This window comes from Atta cephalotes (assembly GCF_000143395.1).
Source record: "Atta cephalotes unplaced genomic scaffold scaffold00010, whole genome shotgun sequence".
Classification (NCBI taxonomy): Eukaryota; Metazoa; Arthropoda; class Insecta; order Hymenoptera; family Formicidae; genus Atta; species Atta cephalotes.
The window spans coordinates 2,999,399-3,007,169 of record NW_012130074.1 but is presented as its reverse complement, the minus strand read 5'-3'; the positions used below and the strand labels follow the sequence as shown (position 1 = coordinate 3,007,169).

Below are 7,771 nucleotides of genomic sequence, written 5' to 3'. Positions count from 1 at the left end.
AGAGAGAGAGAGAGAAAATAATATATCTAAAAAATGAACAAAAATTAAAAATTATTCTGATGGATCCTGATAGGCGAATATACATTGAATTAATAGAAGAATTGTAAATTCGGACTTCCAAATCGTTCAAAGCTTTATACACTCATAAATATCACACGCTTGATTTATTTCATTCTTCTTTTCTCTTCTTTGTTACTCGCGCGGATAACGAAACATAGCCAACAATGAATTACGAGTATTTCATTGTTGTAAGCTTGAAAATCGTGCTGCATTGAGATAACTGTAATTACGCGGCCGGCAGTCTCTTCGACGGCTCTTTCCGATTTTTTTAAAACCGATAATTAACCGTTATTGGCTGGTTGCCGAGATCAGGAAACTTGAATTAACCTCTGCCGATCGCACAATGTTGAGAATTGTTGTGCACTTTTGCTCCATTATGTAATGTACTAATAAAAGATTAATACATTGCATTAAAGTGAGATGAATGTAAGATTACACAAAACAAATTATAAACTCCTAAACTCAAAATCTTATAAAATTGATATGTTGTTATATCAAATATCTCAAAATAATTGCTCAACCTTTCTAATTTTACTATATTATCTGTATATACGTGTCAAAGTATTCTAAATTTTTATAAGAATTCAATATTCTTTTTATTTCCAGATTTCTTATTGATGTTATGTTTGCTGCGAGATTTTAGCCTTCAATCATTCTTCTTCACGCCGTTTCGCAACCATTTTAACGGATCGTTTGCGTCGAAAAATGATGAGAGCATCATTCCTTCTCGTAGAACGTAAATTAAATGTTGGCTTTCAAACCGGCCTGCGGCTCAATGCAGCTTTGCTGCACCGTTGCGTTCAATGGCGTAGGAATGACTTTTAAATCTTCCAAAAATCACTCATGGATCCTGTATTTTACTTTTGCAATGGTATAACGTCAACCTTGTATATATCTATAATTATTTTATTATTTATTATTTTACAACATAAACATAATAATTTTGAAAGAACATAAATTGCAAAACTTAAAATGAATTCTAATGTAATAAAAATTTTAATAGCATTTATTGCTTTTTTGCAATATTAATGGTATCTTTAAAAAATTTCAAGCTCCAATTTTTTTAAGATACCATTAATATTGCAAAGAAGCAACAATTACTATTAAAACTTTACATTTAAAGGTATATTTATATTGAAGATACATTTTAAATTCAAATATTACATATTGATAACACATTGATTTAAATTTAAAATTAATATGAAATTCATCGCGTTTCTGATTTTCTTCTATAAAAGAAAGAAGAAATAGGTTTGTGGGTTGCTGTTCTTATACGCATTTGCGTTTGCATTCTTATTATGCGATAGCTACACCCCTGTGCCACAAGGCCGCGACGGCTTTTTAATTTTCTTCTTCTATGTGCTAGAAGTGCTCTCTCGGGCGCAATTACTTAGGGTTAGTATTTGCGCTTATTGCACTTGAATCGTAAACATTTCCGGAAACTTTGGAACGCCTTCAGCCTGAATGTATTCCATCACGCAAGCGAATATATAATAAAATGCAAATACAAAGTAAGCTCTTTTTTTCTTTTTTCGATTGCGAGATAATAAAGACTAAACCATGTGGTTATCAATACACTTCGTCGTTATAATTAGGAATTTAATAAGCGCTGCATTACCTCTATCTCGTACATATTTTATGAACTTTCGCAGTATTAGGTGTATGGTATTAGAGAGTACGGTACAAGTAGATATATATTCTACCTTAGTAGATCTACTAGTTTTCTATGAAGTTTCTTACGTACGTGCTGCTGGATAATTCACATCTTATAATAACGACACAGTCTCTATCTAAATTCTAGCTAATATAACTCTGCTAATTGTTAATTACTAAAACATTTTCATACAAGTATGTCAGAAATGATTATCAAGAGATAATGTCTCGGGTCAAATGTGCGTACGAATCTTACTGTAAATCTTACTATAAATCAAAATTTTTTCCTGAATTCATAAATAGTTTCTTCGGAAGAATATTAATCTGAAATATTGAGTTGTTAACATATTTGGTCTATAATACTTTATTTCACGTTTTTCAGTATATAATATTTTAATCGTATACTTTTTAAATGATTATTTTGTTTTATTTCTATATTAATATATGTATATATATATATATATATATACATAGATAACTTTTTATGTAAATAATTAATTAAAAGATGATTAATTCCTGAATGTTTTATAATGTAACATTTTAATCGAATTTTCTCTTTATATACGCTTATTTCATTTATTGCACTCTATCTTATCTTTATATATATTTACATCTCAAACATAATTTTGAATGACAGTTATTTCGGAATTTGGATATACTTTGTCAATTTATAATTACAAATGTATAAATATCCATATCTGATATAAGCTATATTAGAATCAAGTCGTGCGAAATTCTAAGTTTATTTTTATTAACTTACATTACACCGATCCATCATTCGCGAAACAGCGATTACATGATCGGAGAATCTATCAATCAATTACGATAAATATTACAAGTATCTGCGGATAATATCTAATATCTATGACCGGTTTACGATTTCAAGCTGTGCGAAATTTTTCCTGTTTCCCAAAGATTTATAGATCAATCTATTGTACATGAAACTTCGCAGTCGGGATCTGCCAATTAATCAGAATCATAGTGATATTCTGAAGAACGCGCTTTCCCTCTACATCTAATGCGATCTCTCCTATCACATTACGAAATTCAGGGTGCGATCAAGAACATTGATTAGATCGTCGTAATTATAGTTATGTTATCGGTTTTCACGACGTGAGCTATCAAATAAATTTTCGTTTGATTGGTTTTAGCTTCCCGTAAAATAATGTGTAAAATTTCACACTTCGTGTAATTTGTAGATGTTCCGCTATATCTCACGTGCAACAATATGTTGCAGATCTTGTGATGAGACATATAAGAGAAGTAGGTTCTTCAATTCGTGCGTGATGGATTGTTGTTTGAATAGATACAGATTTAAAATTTTCGCACAGCTTAAAAGTAAATAAATAAATATTTATAAATAGCAGACATAGATATTTATAATTACATAAATTAGTAATTTATTTTAATTGGTTATTCCATCTTCGAATAAATTATGTAATAATTTATCTACTAAATAAACAAAATAATAATAAACAGAATAAATAAAAAAGTAAAAATGTAAAGAGATAAAAGAGCGAGCTCTGAAGTTTATCGAAAGGTAGAACAACGCAATCAAACAGCATAAATAAATTCTTTTCATAAATCTCTAGAATCATATATTCAGACTTCTGACTCTGGCTCGCGATCTTGCAGGTGGTTAATAACAACAAGCAGGGCGATTGTTATTACAAGAAAAACTCGGAATCGAAAAAACGGAATCGTTTTTTTCGTGTTTAGAGTAACATATATATTTTCTACGCCTTGCTGTACAGACGGCGCAAATACTATTCTTAGTTGTGTATCTGCAATAGAATATAATGGTGAACGAGTATCGGTTTTTATGATATCGCTATTTGAAAGCATCGCAAGTAAGCAGCGCTTTATATCAGGTATATTCGATCCGTGTGCCCGCGATATTGCACCTAAGACCGATAATTATACGATTCCGACGCTGAGAAAATGCCGAGAGCCACGATTTAATCTACGAGTTTGCCGCTTAAAATTATTCGAATCGGCGAACGTAAGCGCAATTGAAAATAATTACTGCGGCGAGAGAGGGAAGAGAGGGAACTGATCAGAAAGTGTAATCGTTAAATGGAACGAGCTCCGTTTAAGGGTTCATTCGCACGATGTATAACGTCAACATCACGTGTCGTCAACGTCATGAAATATTCCGTAATACAATCTAAACGGTTGTAATGCACCAGGTTGATTCATGTTATACCTACGTAATACACTGTCAATTTACTGGCTACCGCTACGGTTGCGCTACTCTGGAAAAACATTTTTGTATAAGTGAAATTAATTCAAATATAAATTATGCTTCCGTATTATAAAATAAAGAAATGAGCATTTCCATATATAATTTATAGTATTTATATTCGATATCAATGTAAATTCATGTGACTTATCTTTGCAGTTACATATTTGTGTTTTAAAATATGGAAAACAAGAATAACGTAAAATAATCGAAAGTGGGATATATATATATATATATATATATATATATTGTTTATGTAATACATAAACATGTATGGAATTGAGATAAGATAAATAAGAATTAAATTAAAAAAATAAAATTACGATTAAAAGAACCTACTGTCGATATGTTGCATTGAAAGTAATTTAATTCTTATTTATCCTATTTCAGCTCCATCCATCTTCGTACACATAAATGTATTTATGTATTTTTTAATTTATTGTTCACTGCAGCATTATTCTTGTTTGATTATCTTTTAAAATGCACATCGGAAATCTGATTGTCGATATAATGTCATAGATAATTTAATTCTTATTTATATCAATTTGTCCTATCTGAATTGGTCGATATTGCATCTTCAGTTCTATATTGTAAAATGACAGCCTGCATAAGACAGATGTATCTGCTTTATGCAAGAAAGTATAAGTGATGGTTAAGAAACAGTTAACGACCAGTTCGTAAGAATCGTAACGTGCGGAATTTAAACGTCTCTTACGCACGCGAGAGGCCGAAGTCGTAAACGTGATGAGCGATGACGCGAGTTGAGAGCGTGAAGCGTAACGATTTCTACCGCCGTGAGATACAGGTATCATCGACTAACAATATCAGCCATTAATCATTTGCGGTGAATATCGATAACCGGTCGCCGAACGAACCATTATGCGAGTGACGTACGGTGTTAAAAGCCGCTATCGTTGCCCGCGGCATCCACGATGAGGATTTAACGCGATTGACTTTAACAGACAGGGAATGCGATATTATTAGAATACAATAGTATACAGAGAATTGAAAAACGTAATTAATCTTGCTCGCCTGCAATAATTCTCATGCTTACAATTAATAATATTAACGCCTTGTTTTATTCAATGTCTCACGAGATGTATACAGTAATTTGTAAAATTTTCAGTTATCACAATATTATAAATAAAATGATAGCGAAAAGAAAGGAAATGAAATGAATCATCATCATCATCATCAATGAATTGAGATTTTAAAATATTAATGCAGATATTTGATATATAACATAAGAATATACATTAATAAAAAAGATGACTTTTAAATAATATGTAACTTTTGTCAAATTTTAGGATAGAATTTTATTTATAGGTTTTATATCGTAATATTTTGATATATTTATATTCTTTTAATGTATATATATTATATATATATATATATATATTGTAATATATGTTTACATTGATTCTTCATATACTTTTATATTATACAGCATTTAATGGATATAGGTCTAAAGTAAGTTTAAAATATCATAATGTTATTATCATAACAGAATATAATGTTATAAAATGAATTATAACTTATAAAATCATAAACTACTTCAAAATGTGAAAATTTGTACAACAAATTAAAAACAATTCGATGTAACAATATAATAATGTAATATATAAAGAGATATATAATTAATACAGGTATAATTATTCTCCAAAACTTTTACAGTATTAATCTCACTTTTAAAGATTAAAAATTAAGTCACTTTTTTTTAAGACTTAATTTTTATTTTTTAGAGTGAGATTCTGCTCCAAAGAATGCAGAAAGTAGGTTATATCTATACAGGATCTTCAAAAAATCTGGAAACGATCTGGAAATATCTCGAAAACGATCAACTCTAGTGAAAAATGTATAAAAGCTAAATTGTAGGACTTCAAAAAAATCTATCTAACTGATGATAAAAGGTTGATTTTGGATGGAGTCTACAAAGTCATATGAAGGTCAAGTTAAATTTTTTAAACAGAATCTCCTTCTTTTTATTATATAGCCTTATAACTTATTTCAAGAGTTTTTCAAAACATTATAATAAAATATTTTTTTATTGAGTACTTTTCGAGTTATAAGGCTTGAAAGTTACAGTATCGTGCAAGGTGTCCGACTGATGGCTAAAACTTCTTGAATATTGTTCAGAATCATGTTTTGAATAATAATAATATTTGTTAATATCAAGATCATTGGAGAGATTATTCTTTTTATTTTCGTTTTTGCAAAAATTCGTTTTTACGTCAAAATGAAAATAAAAAGTATAACTTCCATTGGCCTTAATTTTGACAAATATTATCCAGAACACGATGTTGAACGACATTAAAGATTTTAGCCATCAGTTGGATATCTTGTGTAATATTAATGCCAGCGTTACTTTCAAGCCTTAACTCGAAAAGTACTTAATTTAAAATTAAAAATTATTTTATTATAGTATTTTGGAAAGCTCTCGAGGTGTGCTACAAGAATATGCAATAAAAAATAGGGGGTTTCATTAAAAAAATTCAATTTAACCTTTATATGACCTTGCAGACTCCACTCAAGGTCAACCTCTTATTATCAGTTAAGTAGATTTTTTGAAGTCCTACAATTTTGCTCGTATATATTTTTCATTAGAATTGATCGTTTTAAAAATATTTTAACGTTTCCAGACTTTTTGAAGACCCTGTATATAATGATTTCTGTAACTTAGAGAGATATATACAAGAGAAATCATTTCTGCTTAATTTTAGAGAAGGTAAAAGTGTTTAATCTCGATTTTACGATTTTGTCGACAGTTATCTCAAATGATACTTTTCTATCAGTTTAATATGAGCTTAAGGCCTGCGTAAATGAAAGGGCACAATTGTTACGTTTGTAGATTGGAAATGCTGATATATATGATTTGTAATATTACACTTCTGTATGTTGTTAGTGTTGTTGTAGTTACGCTCAGTTGCCCAGTTGTTTTTCTAGTAATATTTTGTCAATTCAGTTACGCTTTAAATAAAATAATTTGTCATTGCGATTAATTAGATTAAACTATTTCCTTTCGACATGCAAAATATCATACATTAATAAAAAAGACTTCAATCATATTACGATATAATGAAAAATATCAGCCGAAGCTTCCTTCAAAACCGGTGTATCAAGATTCAACATTCCAGTTCCGTAGCATTGTATCTAAAAAAAGAAATGATTTCTCTGAGCTCATCGCTACAAGTGATAAAATAGGTCTTCATATGTTATCATAGATATCTCATATGCAACTCTAAAGAGTAATAAATTTGTCTTGTTCACGCGAACGGAAAGACGGCATGGCGTACGTAAGACATATTATTGACATAACAGAATATAAACACTTTTGAGAGTTAATTTACCATAAAATTGAAAAACTATCTCTTGTTAGTGTCAACTTTTAAAAAGTTTTACTTTTTTAACTATTCCTATTGCTGAAGTAGCAATTATGTATGGTAGCAATCGAAACGGATGCGGACTAATAAGAACACTCACCTTCATGAGTGATCGATATTGACGTATTTATTTCTATACCAATTTCACACGACGATTAGAAACGGTATATTCAAAGATTTCAAGTCTAATTGTAATCGTATAGATCAAGAAAAAAAATGAACGCTTATAAAATTATTTTTCAAAGTAATCTTTACTCCTTCAACAACAAAATTAAAATAATTTTTGAAATCAATTCAATAAATAAAAATTATTAAAGATATATATATATATATATATATATATAATAATATATATATATATATTATAAATACATATATACACATATTTAAACATATACATATATATTTATATAAAGTATATATATATATATATATA

General features: G+C 29.2%; 1 protein-coding gene across 1 annotated transcript in view; it reads right to left on the bottom strand.

Annotated features, from left to right (window-relative positions):
* The window catches only part of LOC105627729, a 32,720-nt gene that overhangs the window by 14,131 nt on the left and 10,818 nt on the right, over positions 1–7,771 (bottom strand). The gene's annotated exons all lie outside the window — the stretch shown is intronic.